Raw genomic sequence first — 18,237 nt, 5'->3', positions numbered from 1 at the left:
CTCCTCCCAGATGGACATGCCCGAAACACCTCCCCAGGGAGACGTCCGGGAGGCATCCTGACCAGATGCCTGAACCACCTCATCTGGCTCCTCTCGATCTGGAGGAGCAGCGGCTCTACTTTGAGCCTCTCCTAGATGTCCGAGCTCCTGACCCTCTCTTTAAGGCCGAGCCCAGACACCCTGCGGAGAAAGCTCATTTCGTCCGCTTGTATTCACGATCTCGTTCTTTCGGTCACTACCCACAGCTGGTGACCATAGGTGAGAGCTGGAACGTATTGACCGGTATATTGAGAGCTTTGCCTTCTGGCTCAGCTCACATAGAGCTCCCAATTTAAAATTTCCAAATTAACAGCAGAAAAAAGCATTTTTACAATTCGGTACAGAAACAGCTTTGGTGTCTCTATGTCATTTATTCACCTAGTTTATGTGAGGACACTTGTTTTTTTAGATTTCACCTCTATAAATTATGTTAAGCCTCAACACCGGGCAAATCTAATTAGGTCTGTTGAACAAAGGCAATCGTGATGTATTGGCTACACATATACAGTACACAGTGTGAACGCTGTAATACTCTGTTGTTAAAGGTGACATATCACGCTTTTTTCATCAATATATATTGGTCTAAGAGGTCCCCAAAACATGTCTTTAAAGTTTATGCTCAAAAAACCACTTTGAAATCAGATTTTGGCATGCCTGAAAAGCCCTCTTCTTCAGTCCTCCTCAGAACACTCTGTTTTCCCTCTGACCACGCCCCCTCAGGAAGTGGATGTGCCTCGGCTCTCCAGCATGTTGATCTAATGTTTACATGTTGGCTGAATATACACGGCTGCTCAGAGATCGCATTACTTCAACCCTCTGAATTTGATCCAGAATCTGATCCTGATGGAGAGGCGCCTGTAGCAGGACCTTTCTGAACCATTGGTCACAGATTTAGTGTTTCTTGTTGTTTTATTTATCAGTATGTAGACGTGTGTCTTGGTACACAGCTACGAACATGTAGCTATGTGGCTATGCTAACTAGCGCTAGCACTTATCCATGATAAATAAAAATCATCCACTAGATCTTCAAATCTGCAGACGTGGGGAGTAAAACCGACCTCTGCCAGAAAGGCAGCAGGACCTTTCTGAAGGATTGGTCACAGATTCTGTGTTTCTTGTTGTTTTATTTGTCAGTATGTAGACGTGTGTCTTGGTACACAGCTACAGCTACGACATGTAGCTATGTAGCTATGCTAACTAGCACTAGCACTTATCCATGATAAATAAAAATCATCCACTAGATCTTCAAATCTGCAGACGTGGGGAGTAAAACCGACCTTTGTGTTTATTAAGACAGCCTACAACTAGCATGCCTCCCTCCTAAGCTCCTTGTTAGCACACATTTGTGCAGGGAATGATAAACGGAGGGGGGATTCAGTATTATTTTATACAGTCTATGGGCTGAACAAGCTCCGAGCTCTGACTCCGTGACAGACCGGATATTGTTGTTACGTAACAAAAACATGGAAGTCTGAAACGGCTCGTTTCACACACATTTACAGAAAGGTGTAGAAATCAAAACAGGGGCAGAATGGATTTTTTTCATTCTCGGGGGGTTTGTAGACATGCCAGGGACACATATTTCAGGTAAAGAACCATTAAAAAGTCAATTTTGCATGATATGTAACCTTTAATGATGTAGTCATATAAATGTATATTTAAAGATTTTTCTTTTTTTTTATGGGGTTGTTCTCTTCCAAACAAGGCCCATAATTCAGAACCTAGAGCCTTACAAAGGCAATCGTGATGTACTGGCTACACATACAGTACACAGTGTGAACGCTGCAATACTCTGTTGTTAATTTGTTTGTTGGTAGCCTTACAGTGTGTAAACGTCCCACAGTAACCTTGGTTTAGGAAGCTTGAAACACACACACACACATCCAGCTGCCTTGTTTTAGTTGCAAAATAAAATGGACACACTTCTCAGATTAGACTCCACCCTGAACTTCCCTTTGCTTGCAGTATATAATCATCCTGTAGCTGCAGAGGAATGCTGTATTTAGACATAATGTAATGAACATTTCGCAAATGTATGAAAAATAAGACTTTATGCACTGCTGCAGTTTTTTCCAACCAAACATAATTTACCAACTCGCTCGTAAACTGTCCGCTCTATTTGAAATGTGTTATCATTAACATTTTACTTTAGAAGGTGCCAGGCTTGCAGCCGATGAATATTTAAATTTACAGTAAATCCTCTCAGTTTATTATTCTACATCTGTTTTAGTGCGCCTTTACTACAAACTCAGACAATTTGAAGTGAAACCCGTTTTCAGCGAGAGAGTTGATATACAGCACGTGTTATTGAAAGGGCTGGCAGGGTGAATTATTCCCTGTCAAAGCTCTCTGAAACTTCAGCCTTGAGCTCAGCCAACAAAGTAACAAGCCAATTCATCATGTGTGAAAGGGGACAGTGTTATGTGGCAGGTTATTGTGGCTGCAGTGGGGTTAATGAAGAGTGCACAGCCTCGCACCTGATGGAAACTAAAATGATGGAGCTGTTAAAAGAGTGCCGGTTAAATAGCTGAGCTGAAGTGGATCCGTGGCTGTTCATTCTGCTGCTGACACCTTTACTCATCATAAACATCCTACGTTTCTCTCTGCATCTGTTTTAAATACATAAACACTTTTTATAGCCTCATTAATGTAAACACTCTTAATCTCACAGTTAGAGTCAAAACAGCATCTGCTTTAAAAATGTACATAAAGTCAGACTGACAAATATGAGACATTTCTAATTACATTTCATATAAATAAATTGTTTCTGGTTAATTCTTTATCACATAACGCTTCCAATATTTAAGAATTAAAGGATTTCTCTCTTCTTCTCCTTATTTCATAGTTACACTCATGTCACCCCCCAGCTATTATTCAGGTGAATGTGACATATACCTTGTGTGTGTGTTTGTGCTTGAGCTTTGTTCATGATCATGTGACCCCTCATTTTAGGCAAGGCAAGGCAAGGCAAGGCAAGGCAAGGCAAGGCAAGGCAAGGCAAGGCAAGGCAAGGCAAGGCAAGGCAAGGCAACTTTATTTGTAAAGCACATTTCATACACGAGGGCAACTCAATGTGCTTTACATTAAAACATTAAAAGCATTGGAGACATTCAGACAAGCATAAAAGAGCACAATTAAATTGACAAATATAATAAAACAGAAAAGAAAAGGAAAATTAGAAATATGTTAAAAATAAAAATTAAGATTTAAATTTAAAGTGAGTTAAAAGGAGCTAAGATAAATTTTAACTTAACTCTCAACTCAACTTTATTTATATAGCACCTTTCATACATATAAACATGCAGCCCAAAGTGCTTCACAAAATAACAGAGAGACAGAAAACAGAAGCAATGGTAAAATTGTAAAAGGCATGATTATAAATAAAATACTTAAAAATAAAATAAAATAAATACAGTAAAATTAATAAAATAAGTTAGAGTGGAAAGGAAAGTTGAAAATAAGGGAGAGTTAAAAAGATCAGGTGGAAATAATAAATAAATAATTATATATATATATATATTTTTAAATAAGATAAATAAATGTTTTTAAAGCAATTATTATAATGATAATGCAGCCCAGGGCTAAACATAAATTGTTCTGAATGAAAAGCTAGATTAAAAAGGTAAGTCTAAAGTTTACTTTTAGAAACACCCAGAGAGCTCGCCGTTCTGATGTCCACAGGCAGAGTTCCACAGCTTAGGTGCGTAAAAACTGAACTCCTTTAAAACAAATATCTGAAGTGTATAAGCCTTACTCGTTCAGCACAGCTTTGTGACTTCAGCTTAAATGGATTCAGGAGGAATTAACAATCATTTTCATTTAACATCATTGCTGGAGTCATGTGAGGTTTACCTGCAGTAAATACTGCATTAATGAATATTGGACCCCTCCTCACATCCATGTTGTCTTTATTGTCCTCTGAAAACCTCTGACCTGTTGACTCCAGGCCTGGCTCCGCTCATCATGACGGTTTGTTGTTGTAGTGAAAGCTGGGGTTGGTAGTCTCGGAAAACTAGCATGAATTTGAATGTAGTATGTCTTCAGGACTCCTTCTAACCCCTCCCCCCCTTCCCCTCGGAGCTCCTCCAAAACGACGCCCCCACTCACATGCACGAGCGCCGCTGATTCATGACCATATGATGGTGACTGATTCACAACCGGTCCTCACCAAAACATTATCATAGTGAAAGTTAAAAACACAAACAAACATGGCTGCTGTTAGTACTCACAACTGTCATGCTAGCATTATCCAGTTGTACTGGTGACATGATTTCAGGAGAAAAGTTATAACACATATATAATACTGTAACAGCTCTACTGTTTGTTAAACGGGTTCAGTGTAGATGTTCTAAATTCCTACAGTGTTGACAGTCAGTGAAGGCATCAGGAGAGGTGTAGAGTGTGCGAGTGGGAGAGAGGAGAGAGGAGAGGAGAAGTTTTTCATTCATTCAAACATTGATTGTTGCTTTGTTGGTTGGCGTGATCACGGCCGACAGTGACCGGTTATTAAAGATCAACGTGTTCACCAATCGGCTCGTCATCCCAGTACATATACATTTTTTTGTAGGACTTACTAAATGTCATTAACTCTTTTGCTTGTCAGAGCCCCCGTGGTGAGAGCTTCTTAGACTCTGATCCGGACTACAGTTCTGAGCAAAGCACCTCATCGGGTCAGAGGTGACAGGCCCGAGGTTGAGTGAGAGGGGCAGTCAGTAGAGTCAGGGGAAGCAGAGGCAGGAGACGGGGACTCAGAGTGAACGCCGGGGAAATGTACGCGCAGGAGGAGGGCAGAACGGCAGGACGGGATTTGATTGGTTTAACATTTTGGGACACGAAAACAGTGATTGGTTGGTGTTTTCCCAGGTTTACTCCGGCTGTAGATAGCAGCTTTTTTTCACTCTTTTTTAAGAACACATTATGTATTGATTACCATCAGGACATAAAGATCATTTTAACCAGAATAACAAAAAGTGGATCTAAATCTGATTACCAACCCCAGCTTTTAGCTGTGAAATACGATCTGGTGATAACACAGAGCGTTTTATTCAGAAAATTAACCAGATGTTTTCATTTTGTTGTTGTGCCTGACTTCCTGTCCCACTCCATCTGCTCTGTTGAGATTGATCCGTCGTGCTCCGGCATCCGGCAGAAATAGAGGTCTTGTGTATCTGATCCGGAGGGCTCCGACCTGCCGGATCAGAGACGCTTCAGACATTAGGAAGGTGGCTGTCATTGATGTACAATAGAAATGAATAATTCCCCTCGAATGCAATAAATTGAAAGTAACAGAAGTGTCAAAGTGTGGGAGTGGGAGTAAAGGTAAGGTGTACTACCTGAGAAATGTACCTTAGTCCAGGAACAGAACTTCCTGGACACACACTCGCTCTTCTCAATAACATCCCAGTGTTTGAAGATAAAACAAGGCAAGTGCTGCACTGATTCAACAAGACCTCAAGAGGGATAAGGGTCAGAGGTCAAATCACTAATAATGAATGGTCGTCAAGGCTTTAGTGTTGGAGGTCCTGCTGAAAATGAGCATGTAGACTTAGGACTGTGTATGAGTTGACAGGTTGTGTGTCCATACTATGACACAGGATGTGGAAGAGGAGATAGCAGGTCTGTGATGTGCTGTTGAAATACTTAGAACATCTTTGCTCTGAAAGGAGAATTATCTGATGGTGCTAAATATACCTCAGAGCAGAGCAGGTGAAGGCCTCCTGTCTGCCTTCATGCTGCGTCTAAGTTGTTTGTCGCTGACAGGAGGGGGGTTGATTAATTGAATTTAGGTGAAATCACACCTCACTCATCTTCTGTACAGCTCTGAGGGCAATGACGCTGCTCAGTTACAGCACACGCTGAGCTCTGCAACCATTCCTCACGGTCCAGTGTTAAAAATCAAGTCTCTCTGTCTCGATACGTTGGTGTTCGTGTGTGGTGGAGCATTTCCATCGGTCGACCCTGCACACACAGTCCTTGAGTGCGTCTGCTACTTTTGGCGGTGATGGAGAAGCTCAGTAGGCGCTGATTTATGACCATGTCGTGCTAGACTGACGCGTTCAGCGCTGAGACCCACACTGATCATCCATCAACCCTGCAGAGACAGCCATCCATAAACCGCACATCTCTAAGTGTTGGGCGGAGGGAGAGCGGGGTTTGAACATGAAAACACTCTGTATCAGTAATGAGATGTATTAGAAAGAGGCCATGTAGTTTTATACTGACTCAAGGAGGATGCCTGAATTTTCTCTGCATGTGAAGGCCAAAGATCACGGTGAGCAACACGACAGCAGCACTCGATTCCAGACAGGACGCAGTGCTTAGCTCAAGGACTCTTCAGTATGGTAGGTATGAGCCTTGCGTTTAAAGGACAAGTCAGATGAGACGAGGGAAGCTTGGTAGAGAGGATGATCAAAACATTAAACCCTGAGATTCATTTTGACATACATTTGGGTCTGTGTAATCTCTCTACCCAGATTCTATAAAGTTAATCTGTGTGTGTGGGGCTGAACTCTGATATGGGGAGTGTAATAGCTTCCATTTGTTGTGTGTTTCTAGTCTGAGTAGTACTGACCAATCAGGTGTCAGCAGGCTTTGGTGTCTGCAGGAAAAACAGTCTGTGTGGAGAGCAAAAGCAGGAGGAACACAATGACAACCCGGCTCCCATCGTTGGTAATCTGAGGAGGATTTATTTATCTCTACTATAACAGGTATCTTCTAGATTGGGGTCATTTTCTTAATTACAGAGATTGTCACTCACTTATAACCCATTTTAACTCTTCCTCTTGACTTGTAAAGATTTTTTTTGTTTTTTGCAAATATAACACCAAGTGAAACACATCTCACAAAATACAACAAACAACACAATAGTTCAGCAATAATTACAGTATCTCACAAAAGTGAGCACACCCCTCACATTTCTTCTAAAGATGATGCACAAGAAAGCCCTCAAACTGTTTGCTAAAGACAAGCAGACTAAGGACATGGATTACTGGAACCATGTCTTGTGGTCTGATGAGACCAAGATAAGCTTATTTGGTTCAGATGGTCTCAAGCGTGTGTGGCGGTGCCCAGGTGAAGAGTACAAAGACAAGTGTGTGTTGCCTACAGTCAAGCACGGTGTTGGGAGTGTCATGGTCTGGGGCTGCATGAGTGCTGCCGGCACTGGGAGCTACAGTTCACTGAGGGAACCATGAATGCCAACATGTACTGTGACATACTGAAGCAGAGCATGATCCCCTCCCTTCAAAAATTGGGCCGCAGGGTAGTACTCCAACATGGTAACGACCCCAAACACACCTCCAAGAGCTCTGGTGAACTCCATGCCCAAGAGGGTTAAGGCAGTGCTGGAAAATAATGGTGGTCACACAAAATATTGACACTTTGGGCCCAACTTGGACATTTTCACTTAGGGGTGTACTTTCTTTTGTTGTTGGTGGTTTAGACATTAATGGTTGTGTGTTGAGTTATTTTGAGGGGACAGTAAATTTACACTGTTATACAAGCTGTACACTGACTACTTTACATTAAATCAAAGTGTCATTTCTTCAGTGTTGTCCCATGAAAAGATACCATTAAATATGTGCTGAAATGTGAGGGGTGTATTCACTTCTGTGAGATACTCTACTTGGCATGGAATTTATAGCACCATAAAGCACCCCCGGATCCAGAAGTTAATGTTAGATCAGGAGCCTTGGAGCATTAAATCAGTTCACGTCTGAGCACACGACAACAAGTAATCAGCTATCTATATTCTAGCATCAGGTAATTAACAAATAAACAGGTTCAATTCAGAAACACAAAACAAGGAGAAAAGGCCAACAGAATACCCCGATGGCGGGGTTACACACACTAAGACCTGGTTAATCATATAATGATAACAGCTGCTTCTTTAAGTTGTTCTTGAAGGTTGAAAAAGAACAGGAGGTTATTATGTCTTCATCAAGCTCATTCCATATCGGTGGTCCTCTGCACACAACACTCAGGCAGGTACATTGAAGCCTCCTTTTAAGATAGCCAAACCCAAACCCTTACGTTGGTGTTAGAGTGCACTCCAGCACTTTACACTTCACTTTACTCCAGCACAGTTCTTAGAGGCAGTGCTTATTAGTTCCTCTGCCTGCAGCGCACTGATTCACCATGAGTGTGCTGCAGGTGGGAAGAACATATACTGCGTGCGTCACATCCAAGAATAGTGCAAAAACTAACGGGCTTCACTGACGGCAAAATAAGTGTGGAACTTCTCTAATTACAGTGAACACTTACACCGACGCTAGAGTTTGTGTCAGAGCTTCCCTAAAATTAGCTGAATGATGTGGTAGAGCTGACCCCGTCTGCTGGGGTTGATGGTCTAGCTTCTGCTTTGGTTCCTCAACAAAGGGGACAAGCTGACTCGAGATCTAGAGGCTAATGATCATCATTTGGTTTTTCAAAATGTCTGCAGTTAGTGTGAATAAGGTTTGCGTCCCTCACCCTTCAGTTACAGATGTTCCCAAGGTCATTACTTTGACTTTGCCACAGGATCTTTAGGTTCACTTTCAGTTTGATAACTTTAAGTAGGCAGGTTTTCTGGAGAGACGTGTGGCTGTTGTGGTCTGAAGTCTCGTCTGTGGTTTCAGGATCACTGATCATCCTGGCAGAGAGAAAAAGTGATTAGAGAGACTTCATAAATCACTTAAAATACTAAATGACAGCTGCAGACTCCAGACGCTTTTAAATCTGGCCTGGACTATGACTATTTTCTTGGTTTCTGGGACATTGAAACCCCAGCGGCGGACAGTTGAAGAGAATAAGAACGAAAAATCTAAAAACAGGGTAACACTTCGGCCTCGTATCTGCAGGGAACATCCTGCAGCAGGAACCATCAGAACCCTGACCCCGGCCGGTCCAGCCGTGTTTCATGTTGAAGTGTCCCTCAGCTATCACAGCGCTCTGACATGATAACTCACTGTTGTTTCCTGTGTCAGGAAAAAGCCTGAAAACAGGACTGGACAGAAACTAAAGTTCAGAGAGAGAAAGAAGGATGGAAAGAAGGCTGGAAAGACGAGAAAATAAAAGCAGCTTTTATGTCTCACAGACTGCCAAATGTGTTCATGCTGTTGCAGAAATTTGCGCCCTTGTTGTCAGATAAACATCACGCCGACTAAAAATAGTGCAAAGATGCGTCCTCCACATCCTTTGTTTGTGAGCCACTGTTTTGAAACGTGTGGGAGACAAAGGAAATGTGTGATGTGTCAATATTGGATCAGACAGATTTCAAAAACGGAAAACAAAAAGCCTCTAAAATAAACACAGGGCATCATCTGTATCATCATATCCTCATCAGAACAAAACATTTACAGTCTACTGAGGGGGATCAGGAACTGGACTCTGACTAGATTTAGTCTTTTGTATGAAAACTTGTGTGTGTGTAATATTTAAAGCTGGGGTTGGTAATCAGATTTAGATACACTTTTTGTCATACTGGTTAAAATGATCTTTATGTCCTGATGACAATCAATACAGAATGTGTTCATAAAAAAAGTGAAAAAAGCTGCTATCTACAGCCGGAGTAAACCTGGGAAAACACCAACCAATCACAGTTTTTTGGCTCCCCAAATTTTAAACCAATCAAATCCCGTCCTGCCGTTCTGCCCTTTCCCCGGCGTGCACTCCTCCGAGTCCCCGTGTCCTGCCTCTACTTCCCCTGACTCTATTTACTGCCCCTCTCGCTCGTCCTCGGGCCTGTCCCCTCTGACCCGATGAGGTGCTTTGCTCAGGACTGTAGTCCGGATCAGAGTCTAAAAAGCTCTCACCAACGCTGTAGTGATGACGAGCCGATTCGTGAACATGTTGAGCTTTAATAACCGGTCACTGTCGGCCGTGATCACGCCAACCAACAAAGCAACAATCAATGTTTGAATGAATGAAAAACTTCTCCTCTTGTCTCTCCTCTCTCCAGCTCACACACTCTACACCTCTCCTGATGCCTTCACTGACCGTCAACACTGTAGGAATTAAGAGCATCTACACTGAACAGGTTTAACAAACAGTAGAGCTGTTACAGTATTATATATGTGTTATAACTTTTCTCCTGATATCGTGTCACCAGTACAACTGGATAATGCTAGCATGACAGTTGTGAGTACTAACAGCAGCAATATTTGTTTGTGTTTTTAACTTTCACTATGAGAATGTTTTGGTGAGGACCGGTTTTGAATCAGTCACGATCATATGGTTGAGAATCAGCGGCGCTCGTGCATGTGAGCGGGGGGGCGTCGTTTTGGAGGAGCTCCGAGGGAGGAGGGGAGGGGTTAGACGGAGTCATGAGGAAAAGCTACATTCAAATTCATGCTGGTTTTCTGAGACTACCAACCCTAGATTTAAGTAGAAGTCATTAAATAATCATAGAAAAAAACTCTTTTTCTTATAGCTTGTTTAAGTCTTAAAGAGACAGTGAGGATTTTTTTTATTGGTTATGAAACAGACTGAGTTAATCCCTCTTTATGACCCATGAAAGCAAACCAGATTAAAAGCAAAACTTTCTGTATTCTATTTTTTAATGGAGCTAGGATCAGGCCGACCCAATTTACAGGTTCAGCTGCAGGCAGGTGACCGAGGATGAGTGTGTACCCAGGCTTCTCCTGCTCTTGCGATGAGACACAGAATGGCTATCTAGATGTGCTGTAACCTCAGACCTCCACAAGATCCGTTTGGAGTCCGTCTCTGATCCATTGCGGTCCGGCTTTGTGCTTTCTTATGTCAATAGAAAAGAGTAGGACCGCCGTACTGGAGTCATGTGACTGAGGTTTTCCTGCAGTAATTACTGAATCAAGGATTCTCCTCCTCCTCCTCTCCTCATCCATGTTGTCTTTCTGGTCCTCTGAAAACCTCTGACCTGTTGACTCCAGGCCTGGCTCCGCTCGTCATGACGGTTTGTTGTTGTAGTTAAGTGAAATACGATCTGGTGATAACACAGAGTGTCTTATTCTGAAAATGAACCGGATGTTTTCATTTTGTTTTGGTGCCTGACTTCCTGTCCCGCTCCATCTGCTCTGTTGATATTGATGCATCGTGCTCCGGAATCCAGCAAAAATAGAAGTCTTGGGTATCTGATCTGGCAACTGAGTGGATCCAGTGGAAGTTAACACATTGACTGGAATAGAAACCTATCAACTTTGGTCGTGACAGATCAGAGAAGGACCGGACACAGATCTGGTGGAATTTGACCGTTAGTAATGCCCCTCACTGCTTTGCCTGTTTGCTGTTTCAAAGCGTCGGCATCGAAGGATTGTGGACGACGACGGGGAACAAGACCTAAAAAACATGTCTGTAAAATGCAATGGCATGACAGTATTCAGCCATCCAGAGAACGCTTTAACTCCATCGTTCTACTCAGCTATGAAGCGACTCAGCAGTTAGTCCTCTGCAAAACTTTGACCCCTGAAATGTCTAACCAGCCGTTTCTGGGTTTGAGTTTCTTTTTTAGTTTTACAAATGTTAAAACCTCTTTTTTCCATCACATTGTTTGTTTGTAACTTCACCCTCTTACTGCTGTTTTTTTAATGAAAGACAATCACGCTTCTCTGACTTCATCTCACATTTGTAGCAAGTAGAGGAATCCCCTTCACGAGTCCTGACCCTGACCCTCTGTCTCTCCGTCCCTCTGTGTCCTGCTCTGTCTCTGCTCTGTCTCCGCTGGTGTCTCTGTGAGTCAGCTATACCCAGCGCTGTGGCCTGAAAGCCTTGGCTAATTCTGTCCCTCTCTCATAAAACAATTAAATGATGTGACAGCAGATGCACGAGGCAGGGCGCTTCAGAGGTTTAAATAGCAGAGCTGAAAGAAGGATGAAATCACTGGAGGAGAAAAGATGAAAGGCTGCAGTGATTCAACACAATGTTTCAGCGCTAACAGACACGAGGGCATTGTTACTCACACTCACTGTTTGGTGTACGACCCGAGGTCAAAGAAGAAGAAAATAAAAGTCAGATCTGTAGGAGAGCAGCTGGTGGCAGAGGATTGTGGGTGCTGATACACTGAGGGTTTGTGTGGTAGTCTGGACCAGCTGGAGATCTGATGAATGTTTCAAATTGGATGATGCTGTGCTTCTGTTTGATGCCAAACCGAACTATGCCAGGGAGAAGTATGCTGTGTTTGGAGGGCATGGCTAAGGTGGAGGCAAGACATTCGTCTAGACATGTTAGCCAGCTCTAGCTAAAAAGTTGGTCTATTTTTGAAGAGGCATGACTTGTAAACTCACTGCAGGAGTGCCATACACACACACTCAGACATGCACGCACACACAGCACTGTTCTGCTCTCCATACCCCAACAATACGCTTGTCCCACCAGCGTGTGTCACACAGTGCAGACGAAACGTAACCATCCCGCCTTTAATTGGCGTCACGTGAGCGCCAAAGAAGTTTGTGACTCCACGCCTAAGGCAGAAATGGGAAAATCTGAGAACCTCTGTAAGAATTGAAGCCAATGTGGAAGTGTTCAAATCTGCAGTTCAGCGAGTGTCCACTAGAGGCTGGCGCCGGATAGCTGGATAGCTAATTTCTCGGTCGGCACACACTGTACGGGGGTGATTTATTTTCTAACACGGCAATTTTGAAAATATTAAGATTACGAGTTTTCCATTATAAGAGGTACAGCTACGGCGACAGAATTTAGGTTGAGTTCAGCATATCCAAGATGGCTGCCGCCGACGATTGGCCTAATGACAGCACTTCAGAAACAGATGGGTGACGTCACGGATACTATGTCCATTATTTATACAGTCTATAGTCATGAGCTGTTAGCTTTGTGTTGAATATTATTGATGATATTGTTAAAGATATCACTCCTTCTCATCACATGGGCTGACATTTTGAACTTTCTTCACACACAGTTTTTACTTCCTGTCCTACTTTTCTGTTGTTCAGTTTTAAGGACATTGTGTTTCCTTTTTTTAACAGATTTTACAAATGTATTTCCTCCGTCCCGGCCTCAGTCACACCGTGATACTGTGTGACGCTCTGATGGATGAAAACTGACACAGGGTGAGCTGGCACTCGACTGAGAGGCAGTATTTCACTCTTCAGGGTTTCCCTGAGTAACCTTGTGTTTAACGTCATAATGCTATCAACTCTGGGTTATTCCCTCAGGAGAAGTCTGCAGTGATGCAGAATCACACAAAGTCTGCATAAAGAGTTTTAAAAGTCCGCATGGAAGCCTGAAAGCACACCGAGGTACGGAGCAATGGGAGATTGTTCACTTATTGATGGGCGGCAGCGATCTCATACGGACTGGAATTAAGATGGGCTTTAAAGCTGGGGTTGGTAATCAGATTTAGATACACTTTTTGTCATACTGGTTAAAATTATCTTTATGTCCTGATGGCAATCATTACATGATGTGTTCCTAAAAAAGAGTGAAAAAAAACTGCTATCCACAGCTGGAGTAAACCTGGGAAAACACTAACCAATCACTGTTTTTTGGCTCCCCAAATTTTAAACCAATCAAATCCCGTCCAGCCGTTCTGCCCTCCTCCTGCGCGTACATTTCCCTGGCGTGCACTCCTCCGAGTCCCCGTCTCCTGCCTCTACTTCCCCTGACTCTATTTACTGACCCTCTCGCTCGTCCTCGGGCCTGTCCCCTCTGACCTGATGAGGTGCTTTGCTCAGGACTGTAGTCCGGATCAGAGTCTAAAAAGCTCTCACCAACAAGCAGAATAATTAATGACGTTCAGTAAGTCCCACAGAAAATATATATTTATTGTAGCGTCCGGACGCTGTAGTGATGACGAGCCGATTCGTGAACACATTGAGTTTTAATAACCGGTCACTGTCGGCCGTGATCACGCCAACCAACAAAACAACAATCAATGTTTGAATGAATGAAGAACTTCTCCTCTTGTCTCTCCTCTCTCCCACTCGCACACTCTACACCTCTCCTGATGCCTTCACTGACTGTCAACACTGTAGGAATTAAGAACATCTACACTGAACAGGTTTAACAAACAGCAGAGCTGTTACAGTATTATATATGTGTTATAACTTTTCTCCTGATATCGTGTCAACAGTACAACTGGATAATGCTAGCATGATAGTTGTGAGTACTAACAGCAGCCATGTTTGTTTGTGTTTTTAACTTTCACTATGATAATGTTTTGGTGACGACTGGTTTTGAATCAGTCACCATCATATGGTCGAGAATCAGCGGCGCTCGTGCATGTGAGCGGGGGGGCGTCGTTTTGGAGGAGCTCTGAGGGAGGAGGGGAGGGGTTAGACGGAGTCATGAGCAAAAGCTACATTCAAATTCATGCTGGTTTACCGAGACTACCAACCCTAGCTTTAAATATAACTGCATATGACCTGTGACCAGAAAACACTGTGCAACTACCGGCTTGTTATTTAGGATTAGTTACAGTTTTTGGGTTCAGAAGTTAAAATCTGGATCATAAACTCTAAAGAAACTGTTTAGGAAATGCTTACAAGACAAACAACATGAAAAGTAAACTTGGATTTATGCAGCAATGCCAATTAATTTAATCAAAACAACCAGAAATCATCACAGAGAGAACAGTGTCTGCTTTAATACAGAAGTCTGTTAAATAAGACAATCCACCTCGGTCAAATCCCGAAAGAAAAGTTCCCAAAACTCAAAAATCATTTAATCCCAACCAGAGAAAGATCAAAAGCATCAGCTGCAAAAAGGGTCCAAAAGAATCAGACCCAGCGGTCCTGGTCCTCTATTTCTACACAAAGTCTGGCACACAGAGTCTTCCTGAAGGCTCAATTGTTACGGTCCTTCAGGGCATAAACATGTGGAGGAGGAAACGCCTTAAAGAAGAGCACAAAGTCTTTGTTCTTCTTCTTCACATGGATCTTCTGGCCTCCCCCCCTCCAAACATACCGTCCACAAACACTTCTCCTAGACCTTTTTCAAATCGGCCTGACATATACTACCTAGAAATGTAGTATGCAGTACGTTCTGCATACTGCATACTGCATACTGTGTTTGAGGGTAGTATTTAGTATGACTGTTCTGTTTGATCTGTTCTGCAGGATGCTGGGTCAGGCAACGCTGGACTTCCTGTTTCAGAAAGCGGAAGTAAACAATGACCAAGCTGATAGATAAACTGAAGCATGGTCACTTTTAAATTTGAGCCTTGACTTAAAGGCCCAATCCAAGGATGTAAGGTTTTGAGATGGATCCTATAGGGTCACAATGCGTTTTTTTAAAGTAACATTTTGGGCCAGGATGAGGAAAGAGAAGGGGGAAAGACATGCAGGACAGGGCCATGAGTTAAGAGGACCCCAGGCTGTCTGCTCTGAAGGTTTACAGCCTCCTTACATGGGGTGCTGGATTTATCTACTGAGCTAACAGCACCCCAGGGTAAGTGTTTCTACAATGCAATATGCAACAAGACCTGAATGAGCTTTAAAGTGGTCAGGGAATTCTTTGAATCAATGGGAGCAAGTGGAGGGAAGCACGGATAGGGTCGATATTGTCTGGAGCTGCAACAGTCTTCTTTTTATTTTGTTGATGGATCTGATGGGCTCTAAGTCAAACAGGACAGGAGGACTTCCTTGATATGTTGTTCAAAGGTGCAGTGGGCGTGGTATTTGAAGACAACGTACAGAAGGAACAATATGCAGCTAAGTTTCAGGCTGGTAACAGAATGTCTGTGACAAGATAAAAATCAGTTTTCACCACGTCACAGGATTATGTTAGCTCCCTATAATCTCACCCAATGACCAGAAGATACAGCTGTATGATGGAATCAGCAGGTGATGCATAATTTATGCAAACAAAGATCAAATCCACACCTGGTTTCAACCTCTTCGTTCTCTCTGTCGATTTGCTGGATCATCTTAGAGAGTTCATAGTCAAACTTAGATCTGGGCTCTTTACCAATCACATGAAACAAAGTCAACAGAGAGCACGGACTGTTTCAGCCTCTTAATCTGGATATCTTGAGTCATGTGTAGAAAATTAGATGAGACAATAAGAACTTCAAACCTGCTTTTAAGAACAATCTTACCTTAACTTAACCCACACCATGGTGCCGTTTACAGATGTCGCAGTAGGACCGACATTTTAAAAACCGTGTCCTTGAGCATAAGCTGGAGTTCCAATACATTTTTAAGTAGATATTTTCTTGTTGGGTTTCCGTGAAGCCCTCTGAAGAACACTCATTTACTTGACACAGTAGCATAGACACGTTTTTGGTCCTAAGCAAAAAGCCTTTCAGTGTTGTGCCACTCATTCCCACAAGATGTTGCTTCATGAAATCTGGATGAAGGTGTATAAAAAAGATGTGTAAAAGAAAGACTTCTTTATCCAAATACAAAGGCAGCCCTTTGGTAAAAGTGAACATTTAAATGAATAACATACACCAGATGAGTATTCCAAAGACATCGGTAAAGATGTCCACATTTTTTTCTTCTAACAAACTGAGTCGTCACAGGAGAACCGACTAATTATGTCTAACTGTGTAAATGTTCTCAGAATGTCTGGCAATCCTAATTTTGAATATAACAGACAGCCATCACTTAAATCCTCATGTACAGAGCCACAATTCTCTACCATAAAAACAACAACTTTCGATTGTTTTATCGGTCTGTTTGACGTGAATTTGTACGTATTTGAAGATTTTTGATAACAAATAATCCGGATTTTTACTCTAGATTTCAGTAATGAGAAGTTTCTATTTGTTGTTCATGATAAGTCCAAGTAGAATCAACCAATCAGGTGTCAACCAGCTTTGGTGTCTGCATAAATAACAGTCTGTATGGAGAGCAAACGCAGGAGGAACAAAATCCAGAGTAACGACATCCCGGTTCCCGTCGTTGGTAATCTGAGGAGGATTTCTTTCTCTCTATAAACAGATATATCTGCATGAAGAGCAGCTAACAATCTGTTCTAGATCAAACATTTACACTGAGACACAAATCTGCTTGATGATGTGTCACTAAAGACAATCAGCGTTTAGATTTCCTGACTTCCTGGAATGCATCAGAAATGATGGATCCCACTTCCATTCAACAAACAAACATTGTAAAAGTAGTTTTCTTCACCTCTTGGGGACAGACCTGACAAAACTTGACTTTTGAACAATATGCATTGTGATGTTATTTCAGAAATTACAAATGCAAACTCTGAAGTGTTTCAAAACCAGCAATCAAGTTCATCGACTTGTTTCATACTTCCTCTGACTGACACCATAGACTGTATAAATAATGGACGTAGTATCCATGACGTCACCAATCTGTTTCTGAAGCGCTGTTTTGAGGCCAATCGTCGGCGGGAGCCATATTGGAAATGTTGAACTCAACATAACTTCTGTCGAGGTAGTGTGAGGTAAAGAGGCGGGCTTTGAGCCTCCTTGCTAACAGCTACAGTGTCAATCAAGTCAGCTGTGCCTCTCATAATGGAAAACTCATAATGTTAATATCTTCAAAATTGCTGCATAAGAAAAAAATTCAACCCCCCGTACAGTGTGTGCTGATCGTGCAATGAGTGATCCAGACTACACTTGTTTTTTGAACCAGACTGTAAACATGTTTATTTCTGCTGTTGAATCTTTTTTGAATGTGTGTATGTGGTTTCCAGTACTTCCAGAGCTAGCCTCTAGTGGACACACGAGGAACTACAGTTTTTAACACTTGCGCATGGGTTTCAATTCTAAATTCAGAATTACATTATTTACAGCCTTGATTTCAGCAAACTTTCAGGTTCATGCTGCTGGAGTAGGAGAGTGGTTTTCAAAGTGGGGGGCCTCCAGGGGTTGCTATGGGCGCATAAGAAAATTGGAGGAAAGGGAAAAAAATAGAATCTAGTTATTATGTTATAACACGTTTGTTAATAATTTCCTATGCTAACCAAATGTGAATAAAAGTAAAAAAAATACATTCTAAAAGTTGATGTTTCTTTACATATTTTGAAGCATTGCCTATGGGTTTGCAAAGGGAGTCCCCAGCCAGAAGATAATGCTGTTGGCATGGTAAAGTTTGGGAACCCCTGGCTTAGTAGACTGTAAACAATTCAGCACACAGAAAAAAGGAGACTTGCTGGAAGTCATTGCTAACAGCCAGCTACACCAGCATACCCAATAAGTTCTGTCACTTTAAGAGGCCACATCATCATCAGACTATAGCGGATGGGTTATGAGGTTGACTGGACCTTAACATGTTAATGAAAGCACTCCTGTCAGGAGGTCTGTAGCACCTTCAT

General features: G+C 42.4%; 1 protein-coding gene across 1 annotated transcript in view; it reads left to right on the top strand.

Moving 5' to 3' along the window:
• Positions 1-18,237, top strand: part of LOC117819034 (whirlin-like) — a 171,686-nt gene that overhangs the window by 61,870 nt on the left and 91,579 nt on the right. The gene's annotated exons all lie outside the window — the stretch shown is intronic.

The sequence above is a fragment of the Notolabrus celidotus genome, chromosome 9 (assembly GCF_009762535.1).
Source record: "Notolabrus celidotus isolate fNotCel1 chromosome 9, fNotCel1.pri, whole genome shotgun sequence".
Classification (NCBI taxonomy): Eukaryota; Metazoa; Chordata; class Actinopteri; order Labriformes; family Labridae; genus Notolabrus; species Notolabrus celidotus.
The sequence above is the reverse complement of the archived record's forward strand: the minus strand, read 5'-3'. Positions and strand labels throughout refer to the sequence as shown.